General features: G+C 46.9%; 18 non-coding genes across 18 annotated transcripts; 9 read left to right on the forward strand and 9 right to left on the reverse strand.

The window, feature by feature from the left end:
• Positions 1–33: 33 nt before the first annotated feature.
• On the reverse strand, positions 34–106 carry TRNAR-ACG (transfer RNA arginine (anticodon ACG)). The gene has a single exon. It is a non-coding gene; the product is annotated as a tRNA-Arg (tRNA).
• Positions 107–885: 779 nt separating this feature from the next.
• LOC138297812 (U6 spliceosomal RNA) lies at positions 886–992 on the forward strand. The gene has a single exon (XR_011204351.1). It is a non-coding gene; the product is annotated as a U6 spliceosomal RNA (small nuclear RNA).
• A 1,811-nt stretch (positions 993–2,803) lies between these two features.
• On the reverse strand, positions 2,804–2,876 carry TRNAR-ACG (transfer RNA arginine (anticodon ACG)). The gene has a single exon. It is a non-coding gene; the product is annotated as a tRNA-Arg (tRNA).
• A 779-nt stretch (positions 2,877–3,655) lies between these two features.
• Positions 3,656–3,762, forward strand: LOC138297928 (U6 spliceosomal RNA). The gene has a single exon (XR_011204466.1). It is a non-coding gene; the product is annotated as a U6 spliceosomal RNA (small nuclear RNA).
• A 2,732-nt stretch (positions 3,763–6,494) lies between these two features.
• LOC138297813 (U6 spliceosomal RNA) lies at positions 6,495–6,601 on the forward strand. The gene has a single exon (XR_011204352.1). It is a non-coding gene; the product is annotated as a U6 spliceosomal RNA (small nuclear RNA).
• Positions 6,602–8,402: 1,801 nt separating this feature from the next.
• On the reverse strand, positions 8,403–8,475 carry TRNAR-ACG (transfer RNA arginine (anticodon ACG)). The gene has a single exon. It is a non-coding gene; the product is annotated as a tRNA-Arg (tRNA).
• A 779-nt stretch (positions 8,476–9,254) lies between these two features.
• Positions 9,255–9,361, forward strand: LOC138297814 (U6 spliceosomal RNA). Its single transcript, XR_011204353.1, has one exon. It is a non-coding gene; the product is annotated as a U6 spliceosomal RNA (small nuclear RNA).
• Positions 9,362–11,162: 1,801 nt separating this feature from the next.
• TRNAR-ACG (transfer RNA arginine (anticodon ACG)) lies at positions 11,163–11,235 on the reverse strand. Its single transcript has one exon. It is a non-coding gene; the product is annotated as a tRNA-Arg (tRNA).
• Positions 11,236–12,014: 779 nt separating this feature from the next.
• On the forward strand, positions 12,015–12,121 carry LOC138297816 (U6 spliceosomal RNA). The gene has a single exon (XR_011204355.1). It is a non-coding gene; the product is annotated as a U6 spliceosomal RNA (small nuclear RNA).
• Positions 12,122–13,922: 1,801 nt separating this feature from the next.
• Positions 13,923–13,995, reverse strand: TRNAR-ACG (transfer RNA arginine (anticodon ACG)). The gene has a single exon. It is a non-coding gene; the product is annotated as a tRNA-Arg (tRNA).
• Positions 13,996–14,774: 779 nt separating this feature from the next.
• On the forward strand, positions 14,775–14,881 carry LOC138297817 (U6 spliceosomal RNA). Its single transcript, XR_011204356.1, has one exon. It is a non-coding gene; the product is annotated as a U6 spliceosomal RNA (small nuclear RNA).
• Positions 14,882–16,680: 1,799 nt separating this feature from the next.
• TRNAR-ACG (transfer RNA arginine (anticodon ACG)) lies at positions 16,681–16,753 on the reverse strand. The gene has a single exon. It is a non-coding gene; the product is annotated as a tRNA-Arg (tRNA).
• Positions 16,754–17,532: 779 nt separating this feature from the next.
• Positions 17,533–17,639, forward strand: LOC138297818 (U6 spliceosomal RNA). The gene has a single exon (XR_011204357.1). It is a non-coding gene; the product is annotated as a U6 spliceosomal RNA (small nuclear RNA).
• Positions 17,640–19,440: 1,801 nt separating this feature from the next.
• TRNAR-ACG (transfer RNA arginine (anticodon ACG)) lies at positions 19,441–19,513 on the reverse strand. Its single transcript has one exon. It is a non-coding gene; the product is annotated as a tRNA-Arg (tRNA).
• Positions 19,514–20,292: 779 nt separating this feature from the next.
• LOC138297819 (U6 spliceosomal RNA) lies at positions 20,293–20,399 on the forward strand. The gene has a single exon (XR_011204358.1). It is a non-coding gene; the product is annotated as a U6 spliceosomal RNA (small nuclear RNA).
• Positions 20,400–22,200: 1,801 nt separating this feature from the next.
• On the reverse strand, positions 22,201–22,273 carry TRNAR-ACG (transfer RNA arginine (anticodon ACG)). Its single transcript has one exon. It is a non-coding gene; the product is annotated as a tRNA-Arg (tRNA).
• Positions 22,274–23,052: 779 nt separating this feature from the next.
• Positions 23,053–23,159, forward strand: LOC138297820 (U6 spliceosomal RNA). The gene has a single exon (XR_011204359.1). It is a non-coding gene; the product is annotated as a U6 spliceosomal RNA (small nuclear RNA).
• A 1,801-nt stretch (positions 23,160–24,960) lies between these two features.
• TRNAR-ACG (transfer RNA arginine (anticodon ACG)) lies at positions 24,961–25,033 on the reverse strand. Its single transcript has one exon. It is a non-coding gene; the product is annotated as a tRNA-Arg (tRNA).
• Between the last annotated feature and the right edge of the window lie 664 nt (positions 25,034–25,697).

Raw genomic sequence — 25,697 nt, forward strand, 5'->3', positions numbered from 1 at the left:
TAATTACCTGAAAAAAGGGTCTGGCAACCCTTCCGAGCCAGATAGGAGTCGAACCTACAATCTTCTGATCCGTAGTCAGACGCGTTATCCATTGCGCCACTGGCCCCACATAAGAGCACTTTCCCCCTTGTCCTTCAGAGAGTGCTAGAGAATGCGTGCCCTCGTGTGTGTGTGTGTCTGTGTTTTAAAACGTCATTCTATCACAATATGTAACCACATTTACAACGCACACTGAAGCTGCAAGTGAACTTACCTGCCCCACTGAAGTTACGTTCTGTCAGGTTTTCGTAACTTACACCAAGGACCCTAGGAGAGAAAAGGACATAAGCGCCAGTCCAAGCAGACCCAGCAGCAAAGAAACATTTTAAATAAGCGTCAGTTTCTTACAGAGTCTGGTTCAACATCATCAGTTCCACAGCTGTATGGGGCTGAGCCTGAGGACTCCTTAGTAAGCAGGCCAGTACAACACTAAGGCGTTTACTATTCAAATACAGGTGAAAATTAAGACACCTTGTCATATGCTCTCTTTGCCCTGGAACCCACCACAACACCATTCCACTCCCACAAGCCTTCACCTAGCCTACTGTGCAGCTGACTCACCTTTTCCATCAACGTTCCCCAGGAAGTGTGATGTCACAATGCACTTTGCCTGTAGTCTGGACCATGAGCCTTTGCAACCTGGCGTAATGAAGATGCTTCCAATGTGTGAAGATTTGGACCACAAATATAGGGAATAGAAGTGGATTGTTACGCCTCATGCCTTATTGCCATGTGTCTCAGAATTGAATGCTTACTGGACCATCCACTCAGCGCTTTCAGGCCACCCTACGTCTGAAGCCTGCAGATTCAGGGAGTGTATATACATTGAAAGCTCTCCCATGAAGTGTGCTTGCTTCGGCGGCACATATACTAAAATTGGAACGATACAGAGAAGATTAGCATGGCCCCTGCGCAAGGATGACACGCAAATTCGTGAAGCGTTCCATATTTTTAACAGCTTTAGAGAGAGAAAGGTCCTTTGTTTGCAAGTCTTCTTGTAATAATACAGCAACTTCCAGTGCCTTCCTTTCCATTTGTATTTTTGAATTGCCCTCCCCTCAACATTCTTAAGGTGTTTACCACTGCAGTAGAAAAGGTAAGCCTTTAACTGCTCCTGCAGGCCAATGCCAGTGCCCTGCTGCATTTAGCAAGGAAGACTTCAGCACTTCAGTGACCTTTCTTTCAATTTTCCAGCCTCCCTGTCATTATCCTTCACCCCGCCCCCCAACTCTATACTGTTGCCAGTGACGCATTGCTTTGTGGGAAGCAGGACAGAGCAGAGAGAAGGGCAGGGCCTATGCAAATGATGGCCTCTGGGCCATATGGGAACCCCCTTTTCAGCAGGACTGCTAAAGTCAGCCTTGCCACCAGATTGCTCGGGGAAGCTGGAAATACCAGGCCAAGGGAGGCACCGGGTTCTATAGGTCCTTGGAGGACCCATTGGGCCGGCCTCCCTCAGTTTCTGAGGTCCATGAAATGTTCACCCTGCAGCCTTTTGGAGAGGTTTTGGCCGATCGTGGCCGATCGGGGTTGAGAGGGGCAGAAGACAGAAAGAGCACAATGCTCTTGAAACTGCTCTAACCCACCTCTCTCCCCACCTTGGGTTCCATCTGGGTGTGTCAGGTGTTGGCCTATGGATAACAAGGAACTGGCTCAGTGCATTATGATTCTCACAAAAATAAAAGGGCCATCTATCAAGTGCAAGCGCACACACACACAGACTCTGGCACACATCTGTGTTAACGACCTTGATACCTTGTTTGAAGGATCAAGGACCCCTGTTGAAATCCCAGACCAGCGCACCCCTTTATGGTGAACTCGTAGCTGTTTCAAAATTCAGATTTACTGGGGGGTTATGATGGACTTTTCAACACCCACGCCTGGGCAACATTTGAAATCATTCCCCCCATTTCTCTCAGAAATGCCCATGGTTCGGGAAGTACTTGCTCCACAGTCTTTCTCTTCCACCAGTCAGTAGTATTTCCTTGAGAGCTGTTTACGATATTGATTCTTTGGAGGTAAATGTTCCTTTCATCTGCAAGCAGGCTCTTTCCAAGAATGGTTGCCTTCATAGGCAGTGTAACTTTTCGCCCCCTACCTAGGCATTCTAATTCTCTTCCACCAAATCAAAGACATTGCCTCATTGTGCATATAATTGTGTGCCCGCCGTCCCCTGCTTTGTTATTGAGGCTGCCATCAATCGAATGACATCTGCCTGTGCCCAAGAGTAGTAGTACTGATGAGCATTAAACTGCAGCCTACTGATTAAAAAAGCGCAAAAGATGAAAAAGTGCAAGGTCTACGTAGGGTTCAAACCTGCAGTCTTCAGATCCAAAAGAAGGCCTGTTATCCCTTTCACCCGGGGCCTTTTCACACGGGGCTTATTTCTATAGTTTTCAAGAGAGTTCTAAAAGGCATGTGTCTTGAACAGTTGTTCCTACCAATCCTGCACAACCAATTTTTTAGATCCCCTGCGACCCGCATCTCAACCCTTGAAGTAAAACTATTTTCACTCCAGAAAACACATGTTGTGAAGTTTTCCTCTCTTGTTCAAAAAGCTTAGGCTTGGGAAACATTCAAAGGTCAGGCTCATAGAATCCAGTACAATAATTAAACTTTCGACTTGCCACAGTTGCTATCACAGCCTCCTTACCACGGAACGATTGCTGGACACATCCTGCACCGGAATGTTCATCCTACAAGAAGGCTGAGATAATTAACATCTCAAGAGTAATTACCTGAAAAAAGGGTCTGGCAACCCTTCCGAGACAGATAGGAGTCGAACCTACAATCTTCTGATCCGTAGTCAGACGCGTTATCCATTGCGCCACTGGCCCCACATAAGAGCACTTTCCCCCTTGTCCTTCAGAGAGTGCTAGAGAATGCGTGCCCTCGTGTGTGTGTGTGTCTGTGTTTTAAAACGTCATTCTATCACAATATGTAACCACATTTACAACGCACACTGAAGCTGCAAGTGAACTTACCTGCCCCACTGAAGTTACGTTCTGTCAGGTTTTCGTAACTTACACCAAGGACCCTAGGAGAGAAAAGGACATAAGCGCCAGTCCAAGCAGACCCAGCAGCAAAGAAACATTTTAAATAAGCGTCAGTTTCTTACAGAGTCTGGTTCAACATCATCAGTTCCACAGCTGTATGGGGCTGAGCCTGAGGACTCCTTAGTAAGCAGGCCAGTACAACACTAAGGCGTTTACTATTCAAATACAGGTGAAAATTAAGACACCTTGTCATATGCTCTCTTTGCCCTAGAACCCACCACAACACCATTCCACTCCCACAAGCCTTCACCTAGCCTACTGTGCAGCTGACTCACCTTTTCCATCAACGTTCCCCAGGAAGTGTGATGTCACAATGCACTTTGCCTGTAGTCTGGACCATGAGCCTTTGCAACCTGGCGTAATGAAGATGCTTCCAATGTGTGAAGATTTGGACCACAAATATAGGGAATAGAAGTGGATTGTTACGCCTCATTCCTTATTGCCATGTGTCTCAGAATTGAATGCTTACTGGACCATCCACTCAGCGCTTTCAGGCCACCCTACGTCTGAAGCCTGCAGATTCAGGGAGTGTATATACATTGAAAGCTCTCCCATGAAGTGTGCTTGCTTCGGCGGCACATATACTAAAATTGGAACGATATAGAGAAGATTAGCATGGCCCCTGCGCAAGGATGACACGCAAATTTGTGAAGCGTTCCATATTTTTAACAGCTTTAGAGAGAGAAAGGTCCTTTGTTTGCAAGTCTTCTTGTAATAATACAGCAACTTCCAGTGCCTTCCTTTCCATTTGTATTTTTGAATTGCCCTCCCCTCAACATTCTTAAGGTGTTTACCACTGCAGTAGAAAAGGTAAGCCTTTAACTGCTCCTGCAGGCCAATGCCAGTGCCCTGCTGCATTTAGCAAGGAAGACTTCAGCACTTCAGTGACCTTTCTTTCAATTTTCCAGCCTCCCTGTCATTATCCTTCACCCCGCCCCCCAACTCTATACTGTTGCCAGTGACGCATTGCTTTGTGGGAAGCAGGACAGAGCAGAGAGAAGGGCAGGGCCTATGCAAATGATGGCCTCTGGGCCATATGGGAACCCCCTTTTCAGCAGGACTGCTAAAGTCAGCCTTGCCACCAGATTGCTCGGGGAAGCTGGAAATACCAGGCCAGGGGAGGCACCGGGTTCTATAGGTCCTTGGAGGACCCATTGGGCCGGCCTCCCTCAGTTTCTGAGGTCATTGAAATGTTCACCTTGCAGCCTTTTAGAGAGGTTTTGGCCGATCGTGGCCGATCGTGGATGAGAGGGGCAGAAGGCAGAAGGCAGAAGGCAGAAGGCAGAAGGCAGAAGGCAGAAGGCAGAAGGCAGAAGGCAGAAGGCAGAAGGCAGAAAGAGCACAATGCTCTTGAAACTGCTCTAACCCACCTCTCTCCCCGCCTTGGGTTCCATCTGGGTGTGTCAGGTGTTGGCCTATGGATAACAAGGAACTGGCTCAGTGCATTATGATTCTCACAAAAATAAAAGGGCCATCTATCAAGTGCAAGCGCACACACACACAGACTCTGGCACACATCTGTGTTAACGACCTTGATACCTTGTTTGAAGGATCAAGGACCCCTGTTGAAATCCCAGACCAGCGCACCCCTTTATGGTGAACGCGTGGCTGTTTCAAAATTCAGATTTACTGGGGGGTTATGATGGACTTTTCAACACCCACGCCTGGGCAACATTTGAAATCATTCCCCCCATTTCTCTCAGAAATGCCCATGGTTCGGGAAGTACTTGCTCCACAGTCTTTCTCTTCCACCAGTCAGTAGTATTTCCTTGAGAGCTGTTTACGATATTGATTCTTTGGAGGTAAATGTTCCTTTCATCTGCAAGCAGGCTCTTTCCAAGAATGGTTGCCTTCATAGGCAGTGTAACTTTTCGCCCCCTACCTAGGCATTCTAATTCTCTTCCACCAAATCAAAGACATTGCCTCATTGTGCATATAATTGTGTGCCCGCCGTCCCCTGCTTTGTTATTGAGGCTGCCATCAATCGAATGACATCTGCCTGTGCCCAAGAGTAGTAGTACTGATGAGCATTAAACTGCAGCCTACTGATTAAAAAAGCGCAAAAGATGAAAAAGTGCGAGGTCTACGTAGGGTTCAAACCTGCAGTCTTCAGATCCAAAAGAAGGCCTGTTATCCCTTTCACCCGGGGCCTTTTCACACGGGGTTATTTCTATAGTTTTCAAGAGAGTTCTAAAAGGCATGTGTCTTGAACAGTTGTTCCTACCAAGCCTGCACAACCAATTTTTTAGATCCCCTGCGACCCGCATCTCAACCCTTGAAGTAAAACTATTTTCACTCCAGAAAACACATGTTGTGAAGTTTTCCTCTCTTGTTCAAAAAGCTTAGGCTTGGGAAACATTCAAAGGTCAGGCTCATAGAATCCAGTACAATAATTAAACTTTCGACTTGCCACAGTTGCTATCACAGCCTCCTTACCACGGAACGATTGCTGGACACATCCTGCACCGGAATGTTCATCCTACAAGAAGGCTGAGATAATTAACAACTCAAGAGTAATTACCTGAAAAAAGGGACTGGCAACCCTTCCGAGCCAGATAGGAGTCGAACCTACAATCTTCTGATCCGTAGTCAGACGAGTTATCCATTGCCCCACTGGCCCCACATAAGAGCACTTTCCCCCTTGTCCTTCAGAGAGTGCTAGAGAATGCGTGCCCTTGTGTGTGTGTGTGTCTGTGTTTTAAAACGTCATTCTATCACAATATGTAACCACATTTACAACGCACACTGAAGCTGCAAGTGAACTTACCTGCCCCACTGAAGTTACGTTCTGTCAGGTTTTCGTAACTTACACCAAGGACCCTAGGAGAGAAAAGGACATAAGCGCCAGTCCAAGCAGACCCAGCAGCAAAGAAACATTTTAAATAAGCGTCAGTTTCTTACAGAGTCTGGTTCAACATCATCAGTTCCACAGCTGTATGGGGCTGAGCCTGAGGACTCCTTAGTAAGCAGGCCAGTACAACACTAAGGCGTTTACTATTCAAATACAGGTGAAAATTAAGACACCTTGTCATATGCTCTCTTTGCCCTGGAACCCACCACAACACCATTCCACTCCCACAAGCCTTCACCTAGCCTACTGTGCAGCTGACTCACCTTTTCCATCAACGTTCCCCAGGAAGTGTGATGTCACAATGCACTTTGCCTGTAGTCTGGACCATGAGCCTTTGCAACCTGGCGTAATGAAGATGCTTCCAATGTGTGAAGATTTGGACCACAAATATAGGGAATAGAAGTGGATTGTTACGCCTCATGCCTTATTGCCATATGTCTCAGAATTGAATGCTTACTGGACCATCCACTCAGCGCTTTCAGGCCACCCTACGTCTGAAGCCTGCAGATTCAGGGAGTGTATATACATTGAAAGCTCTCCCATGAAGTGTGCTTGCTTCGGCGGCACATATACTAAAATTGGAACGATACAGAGAAGATTAGCATGGCCCCTGCGCAAGGATGACACGCAAATTCGTGAAGCGTTCCATATTTTTAACAGCTTTAGAGAGAGAAAGGTCCTTTGTTTGCAAGTCTTCTTGTAATAATACAGCAACTTCCAGTGCCTTCCTTTCCATTTGTATTTTTGAATTGCCCTCCCCTCAACATTCTTAAGGTGTTTACCACTGCAGTAGAAAAGGTAAGCCTTTAACTGCTCCTGCAGGCCAATGCCAGTGCCCAGCTGCATTTAGCAAGGAAGACTTCAGCACTTCAGTGACCTTTCTTTCAATTTTCCAGCCTCCCTGTCATTATCCTTCACCCCGCCCCCCAACTCTATACTGTTGCCAGTGACGCATTGCTTTGTGGGAAGCAGGACAGAGCAGAGAGAAGGGTAGGGCCTATGCAAATGATGGCCTCTGGGCCATATGGGAACCCCCTTTTCAGCAGGACTGCTAAAGTCAGCCTTGCCACCAGATTGCTCGGGGAAGCTGGAAATACCAGGCCAGGGGAAGCACCGGGTTCTATAGGTCCTTGGAGGACCCATTGGGCCGGCCTCCCTCAGTTTCTGAGGTCCATGAAATGTTCACCCTGCAGCCTTTTAGAGAGGTTTTGGCCGATCGGGGATGAGAGGGGCAGAAGGCAGAAAGAGCACAATGCTCTTGAAACTGCTCTAACCCACCTCTCTCCCCGCCTTGGGTTCCATCTGGGTGTGTCAGGTGTTGGCCTATGGATAACAAGGAACTGGCTCACTGCATTATGATTCTCACAAAAATAAAAGGGCCATCTATCAAGTGCAAGCGCACACACACACAGACTCTGGCACACATCTGTGTTAACGACCTTGATACCTAGTTTGAAGGATCAAGGACCCCTGGTGAAATCCCAGACCAGCGCACCCCTTTATGGTGAACGCGTGGCTGTTTCAAAATTCAGATTTACTGGGGGGTTATGATGGACTTTTCAACAACCACGCCTGGGCAACATTTGAAATCATTCCCCCCATTTCTCTCAGAAATGCCCATGGTTCGGGAAGTACTTGCTCCACAGTCTTTCTCTTCCACCAGTCAGTAGTATTTCCTTGAGAGCTGTTTACGATATTGATTCTTTGGAGGTAAATGTTCCTTTCATCTGCAAGCAGGCTCTTTCCAAGAATGGTTGCCTTCAGAGGCAGTGTAACTTTTCGCCCCCTACCTAGGCATTCTAATTCTCTTCCACCAAATCAAAGACATTGCCTCATTGTGCATATAATTGTGTGCCCGCCGTCCCCTGCTTTGTTATTGAGGCTGCCATCAATCTAATGACATCTGCCTGTGCCCAAGAGTAGTAGTACTGATGAGCATTAAACTGCAGCCTACTGATTAAAAAAGCGCAAAAGATGAAAAAGTGCAAGGTCTACGTAGGGTTCAAACCTGCAGTCTTCAGATCCAAAAGAAGGCCTGTTATCCCTTTCACCCGGGGCCTTTTCACATGGGGCTTATTTCTATAGTTTTCAAGAGAGTTCTAAAAGGCATGTGTCTTGAACAGTTGTTCCTACCAATCCTGCACAACCAATTTTTTAGATCCCCTGCGACCCGCATCTCAACCCTTGAAGTAAAACTATTTTCACTCCAGAAAACACATGTTGTGAAGTTTTCCTCTCTTGTTCAAAAAGCTTAGGCTTGGGAAACATTCAAAGGTCAGGCTCATAGAATCCAGTACAATAATTAAACTTTCGACTTGCCACAGTTGCTATCACAGCCTCCTTACCACGGAACGATTGCTGGACACATCCTGCACCGGAATGTTCATCCTACAAGAAGGCTGAGATAATTAACAACTCAAGAGTAATTACCTGAAAAAAGGGACTGGCAACCCTTCCGAGCCAGATAGGAGTCGAACCTACAATCTTCTGATCCGTAGTCAGACACGTTATCCATTGCGCCACTGGCCCCACATAAGAGCACTTTCCCCCTTGTCCTTCAGAGAGTGCTAGAGAATGCGTGCCCTCGTGTGTGTGTGTGTCTGTGTTTTAAAACGTCATTCTATCACAATATGTAACCACATTTACAACGCACACTGAAGCTGCAAGTGAACTTACCTGCCCCACTGAAGTTACGTTCTGTCAGGTTTTCGTAACTTACACCAAGGACCCTAGGAGAGAAAAGGACATAAGCGCCAGTCCAAGCAGACCCAGCAGCAAAGAAACATTTTAAATAAGCGTCAGTTTCTTACAGAGTCTGGTTCAACATCATCAGTTCCACAGCTGTACGGGGCTGAGCCTGAGGACTCCTTAGTAAGCAGGCCTGTACAACACTAAGGCGTTTACTATTCAAATACAGGTGAAAATTAAGACACCTTGTCATATGCTCTCTTTGCCCTGGAACCCACCACAACACCATTCCACTCCCACAAGCCTTCACCTAGCCTACTGTGCAGCTGACTCACCTTTTCCATCAACGTTCCCCAGGAAGTGTGATGTCACAATGCACTTTGCCTGTAGTCTGGACCATGAGCCTTTGCAACCTGGCGTAATGAAGATGCTTCCAATGTGTGAAGATTTGGACCACAAATATAGGGAATAGAAGTGGATTGTTACGCCTCATGCCTTATTGCCATGTGTCTCAGAATTGAATGCTTACTGGACCATCCACTCAGCGCTTTCAGGCCACCCTACGTCTGAAGCCTGCAGATTCAGGGAGTGTATATACATTGAAAGCTCTCGCATGAAGTGTGCTTGCTTCGGCGGCACATATACTAAAATTGGAACGATACAGAGAAGATTAGCATGGCCCCTGCGCAAGGATGACACGCAAATTCGTGAAGCGTTCCATATTTTTAACAGCTTTAGAGAGAGAAAGGTCCTTTGTTTGCAAGTCTTCTTGTAATAATACAGCAACTTCCAGTGCCTTCCTTTCCATTTGTATTTTTGAATTGCCCTCCCCTCAACATTCTTAAGGTGTTTACCACTGCAGTAGCAAAGGTAAGCCTTTAACTGCTCCTGCAGGCCAATGCCAGTGCCCAGCTGCATTTAGCAAGGAAGACTTCAGCACTTCAGTGACCTTTCTTTCAATTTTCCAGCCTCCCTGTCATTATCCTTCACCCCGCCCCCCAACTCTATACTGTTGCCAGTGACGCATTGCTTTGTGGGAAGCAGGACAGAGCAGAGAGAAGGGTAGGGCCTATGCAAATGATGGCCTCTGGGCCATATGGGAACCCCCTTTTCAGCAGGACTGCTAAAGTCAGCCTTGCCACCAGATTGCTCGGGGAAGCTGGAAATACCAGGCCAGGGGAGGCACCGGGTTCTATAGGTCCTTGGAGGACCCATTGGGCCGGCCTCCCTCAGTTTCTGAGGTCCATGAAATGTTCACCCTGCAGCCTTTTAGAGAGGTTTTGGCCGATCGGGGATGAGAGGGGCAGAAGGCAGAAAGAGCACAATGCTCTTGAAACTGCTCTAACCCACCTCTCTCCCCGCCTTGGGTTCCATCTGGGTGTGTCAGGTGTTGGCCTATGGATAACAAGGAACTGGCTCAGTGCATTATGATTCTCACAAAAATAAAAGGGCCATCTATCAAGTGCAAGCGCACACACACACAGACTCTGGCACACATCTGTGTTAACGACCTTGATACCTAGTTTGAAGGATCAAGGACCCCTGGTGAAATCCCAGACCAGCGCACCCCTTTATGGTGAACGCGTGGCTGTTTCAAAATTCAGATTTACTGGGGGGTTATGATGGACTTTTCAACACCCACGCCTGGGCAACATTTGAAATCATTCCCCCCATTTCTCTCAGAAATGCCCATGGTTCGGGAAGTACTTGCTCCACAGTCTTTCTCTTCCACCAGTCAGTAGTATTTCCTTGAGAGCTGTTTACGATATTGATTCTTTGGAGGTAAATGTTCCTTTCATCTGCAAGCAGGCTCTTTCCAAGAATGGTTGCCTTCATAGGCAGTGTAACTTTTCGCCCCCTACCTAGGCATTCTAATTCTCTTCCCACAAATCAAAGACATTGCCTCATTGTGCATATAATTGTGTGCCCGCCGTCCCCTGCTTTGTTATTGAGGCTGCCATCAATCGAATGACATCTGCCTGTGCCCAAGAGTAGTAGTACTGATGAGCATTAAACTGCAGCCCACTGATTAAAAAAGCGCAAAAGATGAAAAAGTGCAAGGTCTACGTAGGGTTCAAACCTGCAGTCTTCAGATCCAAAAGAAGGCCTGTTATCCCTTTCACCCGGGGCCTTTTCACACGGGGCTTATTTCTATAGTTTTCAAGAGAGTTCTAAAAGGCATGTGTCTTGAACAGTTGTTCCTACCAATCCTGCACAACCAATTTTTTAGATCCCCTGCGACCCGCATCTCAACCCTTGAAGTAAAACTATTTTCACTCCAGAAAACACATGTTGTGAAGTTTTCCTCTCTTGTTCAAAAAGCTTAGGCTTGGGAAACATTCAAAGGTCAGGCTCATAGAATCCAGTACAATAATTAAACTTTCGACTTGCCACAGTTGCTATCACAGCCTCCTTACCACGGAACGATTGCTGGACACATCCTGCACCGGAATGTTCATCCTACAAGAAGGCTGAGATAATTAACAACTCAAGAGTAATTACCTGAAAAAAGGGTCTGGCAACCCTTCCGAGCCAGATAGGAGTCGAACCTACAATCTTCTGATCCGTAGTCAGACGCGTTATCCATTGCGCCACTGGCCCCACATAAGAGCACTTTCCCCCTTGTCCTTCAGAGAGTGCTAGAGAATGCGTGCCCTCGTGTGTGTGTGTGTCTATGTTTTAAAACGTCATTCTATCACAATATGTAACCACATTTACAACGCACACTGAAGCTGCAAGTGAACTTACCTGCCCCACTGAAGTTACGTTCTGTCAGGTTTTCGTAACTTACACCAAGGACCCTAGGAGAGAAAAGGACATAAGCGCCAGTCCAAGCAGACCCAGCAGCAAAGAAACATTTAAAATAAGCGTCAGTTTCTTACAGAGTCTGGTTCAACATCATCAGTTCCACAGCTGTATGGGGCTGAGCCTGAGGACTCCTTAGTAAGCAGGCCAGTACAACACTAAGGCGTTTACTATTCAAATACAGGTGAAAATTAAGACACCTTGTCATATGCTCTCTTTGCCCTGGAACCCACCACAACACCATTCCACTCCCACAAGCCTTCACCTAGCCTACTGTGCAGCTGACTCACCTTTTCCATCAACGTTCCCCAGGAAGTGTGATGTCACAATGCACTTTGCCTGTAGTCTGGACCATGAGCCTTTGCAACCTGGCGTAATGAAGATGCTTCCAATGTGTGAAGATTTGGACCACAAATATAGGGAATAGAAGTGGATTGTTACGCCTCATGCCTTATTGCCATGTGTCTCAGAATTGAATGCTTACTGGACCATCCACTCAGCGCTTTCAGGCCACCCTACGTCTGAAGCCTGCAGATTCAGGGAGTGTATATACATTGAAAGCTCTCGAATGAAGTGTGCTTGCTTCGGCGGCACATATACTAAAATTGGAACGATACAGAGAAGATTAGCATGGCCCCTGCGCAAGGATGACACGCAAATTCGTGAAGCGTTCCATATTTTTAACAGCTTTCGAGAGAGAAAGGTCCTTTGTTTGCAAGTCTTCTTGTAATAATACAGCAACTTCCAGTGCCTTCCTTTCCATTTGTATTTTTGAATTGCCCTCCCCTCAACATTCTTAAGGTGTTTACCACTGCAGTAGAAAAGGTAAGCCTTTAACTGCTCCTGCAGGCCAATGCCAGTGCCCTGCTGCATTTAGCAAGGAAGACTTCAGCACTTCAGTGACCTTTCTTTCAATTTTCCAGCCTCCCTGTCATTATCCTTCACCCCGCCCCCCAACTCTATACTGTTGCCAGTGACGCATTGCTTTGTGGGAAGCAGGACAGAGCAGAGAGAAGGGTAGGGCCTATGCAAATGATGGCCTCTGGGCCATATGGGAACCCCCTTTTCAGCAGGACTGCTAAAGTCAGCCTTGCCACCAGATTGCTCGGGGAAGCTGGAAATACCAGGCCAGGGGAGGCACCGGGTTCTATAGGTCCTTGGAGGACCCATTGGGCCGGCCTCCCTCAGTTTCTGAGGTCCATGAAATGTTCACCCTGCAGCCTTTTAGAGAGGTTTTGGCCGATCGGGGATGAGAGGGGCAGAAGGCAGAAAGAGCACAATGCTCTTGAAACTGCTCTAACCCACCTCTCTCCCCGCCTTGGGTTCCATCTGGGTGTGTCAGGTGTTGGCCTATGGATAACAAGGAACTGTCTCAGTGCATTATGATTCTCACAAAAATAAAAGGGCCATCTATCAAGTGCAAGCGCACACACACACAGACTCTGGCACACATCTGTGTTAACGACCTTGATACCTAGTTTGAAGGATCAAGGACCCCTGGTGAAATCCCAGACCAGCGCACCCCTTTATGGTGAACGCGTGGCTGTTTCAAAATTCAGATTTACTGGGGGGTTATGATGGACTTTTCAACACCCACGCCTGGGCAACATTTGAAATCATTCCCCCCATTTCTCTCAGAAATGCCCATGGTTCGGGAAGTACTTGCTCCACAGTCTTTCTCTTCCACCAGTCAGTAGTATTTCCTTGAGAGCTGTTTACGATATTGATTCTTTGGAGGTAAATGTTCCTTTCATCTGCAAGCAGGCTCTTTCCAAGAATGGTTGCCTTCATAGGCAGTGTAACTTTTCGCCCCCTACCTAGGCATTCTAATTCTCTTCCACCAAATCAAAGACATTGCCTCATTGTGCATATAATTGTGTGCCCGCCGTCCCCTGCTTTGTTATTGAGGCTGCCATCAATCGAATGACATCTGCCTGTGCCCAAGAGTAGTAGTACTGATGAGCATTAAACTGCAGCCTACTGATTAAAAAAGCGCAAAAGATGAAAAAGTGCAAGGTCTACGTAGGGTTCAAACCTGCAGTCTTCAGATCCAAAAGAAGGCCTGTTATCCCTTTCACCCGGGGCCTTTTCACACGGGGCTTATTTCTATAGTTTTCAAGAGAGTTCTAAAAGGCATGTGTCTTGAACAGTTGTTCCTACCAATCCTGCACAACCAATTTTTTAGATCCCCTGCGACCCGCATCTCAACCCTTGAAGTAAAACTATTTTCACTCCAGAAAACACATGTTGTGAAGTTTTCCTCTCTTGTTCAAAAAGCTTAGGCTTGGGAAACATTCAAAGGTCAGGCTCATAGAATCCAGTACAATAATTAAACTTTCGACTTGCCACAGTTGCTATCACAGCCTCCTTACCACGGAACGATTGCTAGACACATCCTGCACCGGAATGTTCATCCTACAAGAAGGCTGAGATAATTAACAACTCAAGAGTAATTACCTGAAAAAAGGGTCTGGCAACCCTTCCGAGCCAGATAGGAGTCGAACCTGCAATCTTCTGATCCGTAGTCAGACGCGTTATCCATTGCGCCACTGGCCCCACATAAGAGCACTTTCCCCCTTGTCCTTCAGAGAGTGCTAGAGAATGCGTGCCCTCGTGTGTGTGTGTGTCTGTGTTTTAAAACGTCATTCTATCACAATATGTAACCACATTTACAACGCACACTGAAGCTGCAAGTGAACTTACCTGCCCCACTGAAGTTACGTTCTGTCAGGTTTTCGTAACTTACACCAAGGACCCTAGGAGAGAAAAGGACATAAGCGCCAGTCCAAGCAGACCCAGCAGCAAAGAAACATTTTAAATAAGCGTCAGTTTCTTACAGAGTCTGGTTCAACATCATCAGTTCCACAGCTGTATGGGGCTGAGCCTGAGGACTCCTTAGTAAGCAGGCCAGTACAACACTAAGGCGTTTACTATTCGAATACAGGTGAAAATTAAGACACCTTGTCATATGCTCTCTTTGCCCTGGAACCCACCACAACACCATTCCACTCCCACAAGCCTTCACCTAGCCTACTGTGCAGCTGACTCACCTTTTCCATCAACGTTCCCCAGGAAGTGTGATGTCACAATGCACTTTGCCTGTAGTCTGGACCATGAGCCTTTGCAACCTGGCGTAATGAAGATGCTTCCAATGTGTGAAGATTTGGACCACAAATATAGGGAATAGAAGTGGATTGTTACGCCTCATGCCTTATTGCCATGTGTCTCAGAATTGAATGCTTACTGGACCATCCACTCAGCGCTTTCAGGCCACCCTACGTCTGAAGCCTGCAGATTCAGGGAGTGTATATACATTGAAAGCTCTCGAATGAAGTGTGCTTGCTTCGGCGGCACATATACTAAAATTGGAACGATACAGAGAAGATTAGCATGGCCCCTGCGCAAGGATGACACGCAAATTCGTGAAGCGTTCCATATTTTTAACAGCTTTCGAGAGAGAAAGGTCCTTTGTTTGCAAGTCTTCTTGTAATAATACAGCAACTTCCAGTGCCTTCCTTTCCATTTGTATTTTTGAATTGCCCTCCCCTCAACATTCTTAAGGTGTTTACCACTGCAGTAGAAAAGGTAAGCCTTTAACTGCTCCTGCAGGCCAATGCCAGTGCCCTGCTGCATTTAGCAAGGAAGACTTCAGCACTTCAGTGACCTTTCTTTCAATTTTCCAGCCTCCCTGTCATTATCCTTCACCCCGCCCCCCAACTCTATACTGTTGCCAGTGACGCATTGCTTTGTGGGAAGCAGGACAGAGCAGAGAGAAGGGCAGGGCCTATGCAAATGATGGCCTCTGGGCCATATGGGAACCCCCTTTTCAGCAGGACTGCTAAAGTCAGCCTTGCCACCAGATTGCTCGGGGAAGCTGGAAATACCAGGCCAAGGGAGGCACCGGGTTCTATAGGTCCTTGGAGGACCCATTGGGCCGGCCTCCCTCAGTTTCTGAGGTCCATGAAATGTTCACCCTGCAGCCTTTTAGAGAGGTTTTGGCCGATCGGGGATGAGAGGGGCAGAAGGCAGAAAGAGCACAATGCTCTTGAAACTGCTCTAACCCACCTCTCTCCCCGCCTTGGGTTCCATCTGGGTGTGTCAGGTGTTGGCCTATGGATAACAAGGAACTGGCTCAGTGCATTATGATTCTCACAAAAATAAAAGGGCCATCTATCAAGTGCAAGCGCACACACACACAGACTCTGGCACACATCTGTGTTAACGACCTTGATACCTAGTTTGAAGGATCAAGGACCCCTGGTGAAATCCCAGACCAGCGCACCCCTTTATGGTGAACGCGTGGCTGTTTCAAAATTCTGATTTACTGGGGGGTTATGATGGACTTTTCAACAACCACGCCTGGGCAACATTTGAAATCATTCCCCCCATTTCTCTCAGAAATGCCCATGGTTCGGGAAGTACTTGCTCCACAGTCTTTCTCTTCCACCAGTCAGTAGTATTTCCTTGAGAGCTGTTTACGATATTGATTCTTTGGAGGTAAATGTTCCTTTCATCTGCAAGCAGGCTCTTTCCAAGAATGGTTGCCTTCAGAGGCAGTGTAACTTTTCGCCCCCTACCTAGGCATTCTAATTCTCTTCCACCAAATCAAAGACATTGCCTCATTGTGCATATAATTGTGCCCGCCGTCCCCTGCTTTGTTATTGAGGCTGCCATCAATCGAATGACATCTGCCTGTGCCCAAGAGTAGTAGTACTGATGAGCATTAAACTGCAGCCTACTGATTAAAAAAGCGCAAAAGATGAAAAAGTGCAAGGTCTACGTAGGGTTCAAACCTGCAGTCTTCAGATCCAAAAGAAGGCCTGTTATCCCTTTCACCCGGGGCCTTTTCACATGGGGCTTATTTCTATAGTTTTCAAGAGAGTTCTAAAAGGCATGTGTCTTGAACAGTTGTTCCTACCAATCCTGCACAACCAATTTTTTAGATCCCCTGCGACCCGCATCTCAACCCTTGAAGTAAAACTATTTTCACTCCAGAAAACACATGTTGTGAAGTTTTCCTCTCTTGTTCAAAAAGCTTAGGCTTGGGAAACATTCAAAGGTCAGGCTCATAGAATCCAGTACAATAATTAAACTTTCGACTTGCCACAGTTGCTATCACAGCCTCCTTACCACGGAACGATTGCTGGACACATCCTGCACTGGAATGTTCATCCTACAAGAAGGCTGAGATAATTAACAACTCAAGAGTAATTACCTGAAAAAAGGGACTGGCAACCCTTCCGAGCCAGATAGGAGTCGAACCTACAATCTTCTGATCCGTAGTCAGACGCGTTATCCATTGCGCCACTGGCCCCACATAAGAGCACTTTCCCCCTTGTCCTTCAGAGAGTGCTAGAGAATGCGTGCCCTCGTGTGTGTGTGTGTCTGTGTTTTAAAACGTCATTCTATCACAATATGTAACCACATTTACAACGCACACTGAAGCTGCAAGTGAACTTACCTGCCCCACTGAAGTTACGTTCTGTCAGGTTTTCGTAACTTACACCAAGGACCCTAGGAGAGAAAAGGACATAAGCGCCAGTCCAAGCAGACCCAGCAGCAAAGAAACATTTTAAATAAGCGTCAGTTTCTTACAGAGTCTGGTTCAACATCATCAGTTCCACAGCTGTATGGGGCTGAGCCTGAGGACTCCTTAGTAAGCAGGCCAGTACAACACTAAGGCGTTTACTATTCAAATACAGGTGAAAATTAAGACACCTTGTCATATGCTCTCTTTGCCCTGGAACCCACCACAACACCATTCCACTCCCACAAGCCTTCACCTAGCCTACTGTGCAGCTGACTCACCTTTTCCATCAACGTTCCCCAGGAAGTGTGATGTCACAATGCACTTTGCCTGTAGTCTGGACCATGAGCCTTTGCAACCTGGCGTAATGAAGATGCTTCCAATGTGTGAAGATTTGGACCACAAATATAGGGAATAGAAGTGGATTGTTACGCCTCATGCCTTATTGCCATGTGTCTCAGAATTGAATGCTTACTGGACCATCCACTCAGCGCTTTCAGGCCACCCTACGTCTGAAGCCTGCAGATTCAGGGAGTGTATATACATTGAAAGCTCTCGCATGAAGTGTGCTTGCTTCGGCGGCACATATACTAAAATTGGAACGATACAGAGAAGATTAGCATGGCCCCTGCGCAAGGATGACACGCAAATTCGTGAAGCGTTCCATATTTTTAACAGCTTTAGAGAGAGAAAGGTCCTTTGTTTGCAAGTCTTCTTGTAATAATACAGCAACTTCCAGTGCCTTCCTTTCCATTTGTATTTTTGAATTGCCCTCCCCTCAACATTCTTAAGGTGTTTACCACTGCAGTAGCAAAGGTAAGCCTTTAACTGCTCCTGCAGGCCAATGCCAGTGCCCAGCTGCATTTAGCAAGGAAGACTTCAGCACTTCAGTGACCTTTCTTTCAATTTTCCAGCCTCCCTGTCATTATCCTTCACCCCGCCCCCCAACTCTATACTGTTGCCAGTGACGCATTGCTTTGTGGGAAGCAGGACAGAGCAGAGAGAAGGGTAGGGCCTATGCAAATGATGGCCTCTGGGCCATATGGGAACCCCCTTTTCAGCAGGACTGCTAAAGTCAGCCTTGCCACCAGATTGCTCGGGGAAGCTGGAAATACCAGGCCAGGGGAGGCACCGGGTTCTATAGGTCCTTGGAGGACCCATTGGGCCGGCCTCCCTCAGTTTCTGAGGTCCATGAAATGTTCACCCTGCAGCCTTTTAGAGAGGTTTTGGCCGATCGGGGATGAGAGGGGCAGAAGGCAGAAAGAGCACAATGCTCTTGAAACTGCTCTAACCCACCTCTCTCCCCGCCTTGGGTTCCATCTGGGTGTGTCAGGTGTTGGCCTATGGATAACAAGGAACTGGCTCAGTGCATTATGATTCTCACAAAAATAAAAGGGCCATCTATCAAGTGCAAGCGCACACACACACAGACTCTGGCACACATCTGTGTTAACGACCTTGATACCTAGTTTGAAGGATCAAGGACCCCTGGTGAAATCCCAGACCAGCGCACCCCTTTATGGTGAACGCGTGGCTGTTTCAAAATTCAGATTTACTGGGGGGTTATGATGGACTTTTCAACACCCACGCCTGGGCAACATTTGAAATCATTCCCCCCATTTCTCTCAGAAATGCCCATGGTTCGGGAAGTACTTGCTCCACAGTCTTTCTCTTCCACCAGTCAGTAGTATTTCCTTGAGAGCTGTTTACGATATTGATTCTTTGGAGGTAAATGTTCCTTTCATCTGCAAGCAGGCTCTTTCCAAGAATGGTTGCCTTCATAGGCAGTGTAACTTTTCGCCCCCTACCTAGGCATTCTAATTCTCTTCCACCAAATCAAAGACATTGCCTCATTGTGCATATAATTGTGTGCCCGCCGTCCCCTGCTTTGTTATTGAGGCTGCCATCAATCGAATGACATCTGCCTGTGCCCAAGAGTAGTAGTACTGATGAGCATTAAACTGCAGCCCACTGATTAAAAAAGCGCAAAAGATGAAAAAGTGCAAGGTCTACGTAGGGTTCAAACCTGCAGTCTTCAGATCCAAAAGAAGGCCTGTTATCCCTTTCACCCGGGGCCTTTTCACACGGGGCTTATTTCTATAGTTTTCAAGAGAGTTCTAAAAGGCATGTGTCTTGAACAGTTGTTCCTACCAATCCTGCACAACCAATTTTTTAGATCCCCTGCGACCCGCATCTCAAACCTTGAAGTAAAACTATTTTCACTCCAGAAAACACATGTTGTGAAGTTTTCCTCTCTTGTTCAAAAAGCTTAGGCTTGGGAAACATTCAAAGGTCAGGCTCATAGAATCCAGTACAATAATTAAACTTTCGACTTGCCACAGTTGCTATCACAGCCTCCTTACCACGGAACGATTGCTGGACACATCCTGCACCGGAATGTTCATCCTACAAGAAGGCTGAGATAATTAACAACTCAAGAGTAATTACCTGAAAAAAGGGTCTGGCAACCCTTCCGAGCCAGATAGGAGTCGAACCTACAATCTTCTGATCCGTAGTCAGACGCGTTATCCATTGCGCCACTGGCCCCACATAAGAGCACTTTCCCCCTTGTCCTTCAGAGAGTGCTAGAGAATGCGTGCCCTCGTGTGTGTGTGTGTCTATGTTTTAAAACGTCATTCTATCACAATATGTAACCACATTTACAACGCACACTGAAGCTGCAAGTGAACTTACCTGCCCCACTGAAGTTACGTTCTGTCAGGTTTTCGTAACTTACACCAAGGACCCTAGGAGAGAAAAGGACATAAGCGCCAGTCCAAGCAGACCCAGCAGCAAAGAAACATTTTAAATAAGCGTCAGTTTCTTACAGAGTCTGGTTCAACATCATCAGTTCCACAGCTGTATGGGGCTGAGCCTGAGGACTCCTTAGTAAGCAGGCCAGTACAACACTAAGGCGTTTACTATTCAAATACAGGTGAAAATTAAGACACCTTGTCATATGCTCTCTTTGCCCTGGAACCCACCACAACACCATTCCACTCCCACAAGCCTTCACCTAGCCTACTGTGCAGCTGACTCACCTTTTCCATCAACGTTCCCCAGGAAGTGTGATGTCACAATGCACTTTGCCTGTAGTCTGGACCATGAGCCTTTGCAACCTGGCGTAATGAAGATGCTTCCAATGTGTGAAGATTTGGACCACAAATATAGGGAATAGAAGTGGATTGTTACGCCTCATGCCTTATTGCCATGTGTCTCAGAATTGAATGCTTACTGGACCATCCACTCAGCGCTTTCAGGCCACCCTACGTCTGAAGCCTGCAGATTCAGGGAGTGTATATACATTGAAAGCTCTCGAATGAAGTGTGCTTGCTTCGGCGGCACATATACTAAAATTGGAACGATACAGAGAAGATTAGCATGGCCCCTGCGCAAGGATGACACGCAAATTCGTGAAGCGTTCCATATTTTTAACAGCTTTCGAGAGAGAAAGGTCCTTTGTTTGCAAGTCTTCTTGTAATAATACAGCAACTTCCAGTGCCTTCCTTTCCATTTGTATTTTTGAATTGCCCTCCCCTCAACATTCTTAAGGTGTTTACCACTGCAGTAGAAAAGGTAAGCCTTTAACTGCTCCTGCAGGCCAATGCCAGTGCCCTGCTGCATTTAGCAAGGAAGACTTCAGCACTTCAGTGACCTTTCTTTCAATTTTCCAGCCTCCCTGTCATTATCCTTCACCCCGCCCCCCAACTCTATACTGTTGCCAGTGACGCATTGCTTTGTGGGAAGCAGGACAGAGCAGAGAGAAGGGTAGGGCCTATGCAAATGATGGCCTCTGGGCCATATGGGAACCCCCTTTTCAGCAGGACTGCTAAAGTCAGCCTTGCCACCAGATTGCTCGGGGAAGCTGGAAATACCAGGCCAGGGGAGGCACCGGGTTCTATAGGTCCTTGGAGGACCCATTGGGCCGGCCTCCCTCAGTTTCTGAGGTCCATGAAATGTTCACCCTGCAGCCTTTTAGAGAGGTTTTGGCCGATCGGGGATGAGAGGGGCAGAAGGCAGAAAGAGCACAATGCTCTTGAAACTGCTCTAACCCACCTCTCTCCCCGCCTTGGGTTCCATCTGGGTGTGTCAGGTGTTGGCCTATGGATAACAAGGAACTGGCTCAGTGCATTATGATTCTCACAAAAATAAAAGGGCCATCTATCAAGAGCAAGCGCACACACACACAGACTCTGGCACACATCTGTGTTAACGACCTTGATACCTAGTTTGAAGGATCAAGGACCCCTGGTGAAATCCCAGACCAGCGCACCCCTTTATGGTGAACGCGTGGCTGTTTCAAAATTCAGATTTACTGGGGGGTTATGATGGACTTTTCAACACCCACGCCTGGGCAACATTTGAAATCATTCCCCCCATTTCTCTCAGAAATGCCCATGGTTCGGGAAGTACTTGCTCCACAGTCTTTCTCTTCCACCAGTCAGTAGTATTTCCTTGAGAGCTGTTTACGATATTGATTCTTTGGAGGTAAATGTTCCTTTCATCTGCAAGCAGGCTCTTTCCAAGAATGGTTGCCTTCATAGGCAGTGTAACTTTTCGCCCCCTACCTAGGCATTCTAATTCTCTTCCACCAAATCAAAGACATTGCCTCATTGTGCATATAATTGTGTGCCCGCCGTCCCCTGCTTTGTTATTGAGGCTGCCATCAATCGAATGACATCTGCCTGTGCCCAAGAGTAGTAGTACTGATGAGCATTAAACTGCAGCCTACTGATTAAAAAAGCGCAAAAGATGAAAAAGTGCAAGGTCTACGTAGGGTTCAAACCTGCAGTCTTCAGATCCAAAAGAAGGCCTGTTATCCCTTTCACCCGGGGCCTTTTCACACGGGGCTTATTTCTATAGTTTTCAAGAGAGTTCTAAAAGGCATGTGTCTTGAACAGTTGTTCCTACCAATCCTGCACAACCAATTTTTTAGATCCCCTGCGACCCGCATCTCAACCCTTGAAGTAAAACTATTTTCACTCCAGAAAACACATGTTGTGAAGTTTTCCTCTCTTGTTCAAAAAGCTTAGGCTTGGGAAACATTCAAAGGTCAGGCTCATAGAATCCAGTACAATAATTAAACTTTCGACTTGCCACAGTTGCTATCACAGCCTCCTTACCACGGAACGATTGCTAGACACATCCTGCACCGGAATGTTCATCCTACAAGAAGGCTGAGATAATTAACAACTCAAGAGTAATTACCTGAAAAAAGGGTCTGGCAACCCTTCCGAGCCAGATAGGAGTCGAACCTACAATCTTCTGATCCGTAGTCAGACGCGTTATCCATTGCGCCACTGGCCCCACATAAGAGCACTTTCCCCCTTGTCCTTCAGAGAGTGCTAGAGAATGCGTGCCCTCGTGTGTGTGTGTGTCTGTGTTTTAAAACGTCATTCTATCACAATATGTAACCACATTTACAACGCACACTGAAGCTGCAAGTGAACTTACCTGCCCCACTGAAGTTACGTTCTGTCAGGTTTTCGTAACTTACACCAAGGACCCTAGGAGAGAAAAGGACATAAGCGCCAGTCCAAGCAGACCCAGCAGCAAAGAAACATTTTAAATAAGCGTCAGTTTCTTACAGAGTCTGGTTCAACATCATCAGTTCCACAGCTGTATGGGGCTGAGCCTGAGGACTCCTTAGTAAGCAGGCCAGTACAACACTAAGGCGTTTACTATTCAAATACAGGTGAAAATTAAGACACCTTGTCATATGCTCTCTTTGCCCTGGAACCCACCACAACACCATTCCACTCCCACAAGCCTTCACCTAGCCTACTGTGCAGCTGACTCACCTTTTCCATCAACGTTCCCCAGGAAGTGTGATGTCACAATGCACTTTGCCTGTAGTCTGGACCATGAGCCTTTGCAACCTGGCGTAATGAAGATGCTTCCAATGTGTGAAGATTTGGACCACAAATATAGGGAATAGAAGTGGATTGTTACGCCTCATGCCTTATTGCCATGTGTCTCAGAATTGAATGCTTACTGGACCATCCACTCAGCGCTTTCAGGCCACCCTACGTCTGAAGCCTGCAGATTCAGGGAGTGTATATACATTGAAAGCTCTCGAATGAAGTGTGCTTGCTTCGGCGGCACATATACTAAAATTGGAACGATACAGAGAAGATTAGCATGGCCCCTGCGCAAGGATGACACGCAAATTCGTGAAGCGTTCCATATTTTTAACAGCTTTCGAGAGAGAAAGGTCCTTTGTTTGCAAGTCTTCTTGTAATAATACAGCAACTTCCAGTGCCTTCCTTTCCATTTGTATTTTTGAATTGCCCTCCCCTCAACATTCTTAAGGTGTTTACCACTGCAGTAGAAAAGGTAAGCCTTTAACTGCTCCTGCAGGCCAATGCCAGTGCCCTGCTGCATTTAGCAAGGAAGACTTCAGCACTTCAGTGACCTTTCTTTCAATTTTCCAGCCTCCCTGTCATTATCCTTCACCCCGCCCCCCAACTCTATACTGTTGCCAGTGACGCATTGCTTTGTGGGAAGCAGGACAGAGCAGAGAGAAGGGCAGGGCCTATGCAAATGATGGCCTCTGGGCCATATGGGAACCCCCTTTTCAGCAGGACTGCTAAAGTCAGCCTTGCCACCAGATTGCTCGGGGAAGCTGGAAATACCAGGCCAAGGGAGGCACCGGGTTCTATAGGTCCTTGGAGGACCCATTGGGCCGGCCTCCCTCAGTTTCTGAGGTCCATGAAATGTTCACCCTGCAGCCTTTTAGAGAGGTTTTGGCCGATCGGGGATGAGAGGGGCAGAAGGCAGAAAGAGCACAATGCTCTTGAAACTGCTCTAACCCACCTCTCTCCCCGCCTTGGGTTCCATCTGGGTGTGTCAGGTGTTGGCCTATGGATAACAAGGAACTGGCTCAGTGCATTATGATTCTCACAAAAATAAAAGGGCCATCTATCAAGTGCAAGCGCACACACACACAGACTCTGGCACACATCTGTGTTAACGACCTTGATACCTAGTTTGAAGGATCAAGGACCCCTGGTGAAATCCCAGACCAGCGCACCCCTTTATGGTGAACGCGTGGCTGTTTCAAAATTCTGATTTACTGGGGGGTTATGATGGACTTTTCAACAACCACGCCTGGGCAACATTTGAAATCATTCCCCCCATTTCTCTCAGAAATGCCCATGGTTCGGGAAGTACTTGCTCCACAGTCTTTCTCTTCCACCAGTCAGTAGTATTTCCTTGAGAGCTGTTTACGATATTGATTCTTTGGAGGTAAATGTTCCTTTCATCTGCAAGCAGGCTCTTTCCAAGAATGGTTGCCTTCAGAGGCAGTGTAACTTTTCGCCCCCTACCTAGGCATTCTAATTCTCTTCCACCAAATCAAAGACATTGCCTCATTGTGCATATAATTGTGTGCCCGCCGTCCCCTGCTTTGTTATTGAGGCTGCCATCAATCGAATGACATCTGCCTGTGCCCAAGAGTAGTAGTACTGATGAGCATTAAACTGCAGCCTACTGATTAAAAAAGCGCAAAAGATGAAAAAGTGCAAGGTCTACGTAGGGTTCAAACCTGCAGTCTTCAGATCCAAAAGAAGGCCTGTTATCCCTTTCACCCGGGGCCTTTTCACATGGGGCTTATTTCTATAGTTTTCAAGAGAGTTCTAAAAGGCATGTGTCTTGAACAGTTGTTCCTACCAATCCTGCACAACCAATTTTTTAGATCCCCTGCGACCCGCATCTCAACCCTTGAAGTAAAACTATTTTCACTCCAGAAAACACATGTTGTGAAGTTTTCCTCTCTTGTTCAAAAAGCTTAGGCTTGGGAAACATTCAAAGGTCAGGCTCATAGAATCCAGTACAATAATTAAACTTTCGACTTGCCACAGTTGCTATCACAGCCTCCTTACCACGGAACGATTGCTGGACACATCCTGCACTGGAATGTTCATCCTACAAGAAGGCTGAGATAATTAACAACTCAAGAGTAATTACCTGAAAAAAGGGACTGGCAACCCTTCCGAGCCAGATAGGAGTCGAACCTACAATCTTCTGATCCGTAGTCAGACGCGTTATCCATTGCGCCACTGGCCCCACATAAGAGCACTTTCCCCCTTGTCCTTCAGAGAGTGCTAGAGAATGCGTGCCCTCGTGTGTGTGTGTGTCTGTGTTTTAAAACGTCATTCTATCACAATATGTAACCACATTTACAACGCACACTGAAGCTGCAAGTGAACTTACCTGCCCCACTGAAGTTACGTTCTGTCAGGTTTTCGTAACTTACACCAAGGACCCTAGGAGAGAAAAGGACATAAGCGCCAGTCCAAGCAGACCCAGCAGCAAAGAAACATTTTAAATAAGCGTCAGTTTCTTACAGAGTCTGGTTCAACATCATCAGTTCCACAGCTGAATGGGGCTGAGCCTGAGGACTCCTTAGTAAGCAGGCCAGTACAACACTAAGGCGTTTACTATTCAAATACAGGTGAAAATTAAGACACCTTGTCATATGCTCTCTTTGCCCTGGAACCCACCACAACACCATTCCACTCCCACAAGCCTTCACCTAGCCTACTGTGCAGCTGACTCACCTTTTCCATCAACGTTCCCCAGGAAGTGTGATGTCACAATGCACTTTGCCTGTAGTCTGGACCATGAGCCTTTGCAACCTGGCGTAATGAAGATGCTTCCAATGTGTGAAGATTTGGACCACAAATATAGGGAATAGAAGTGGATTGTTACGCCTCATGCCTTATTGCCA

This window comes from Pleurodeles waltl, chromosome 5, assembly GCF_031143425.1.
Source record: "Pleurodeles waltl isolate 20211129_DDA chromosome 5, aPleWal1.hap1.20221129, whole genome shotgun sequence".
Classification (NCBI taxonomy): Eukaryota; Metazoa; Chordata; class Amphibia; order Caudata; family Salamandridae; genus Pleurodeles; species Pleurodeles waltl.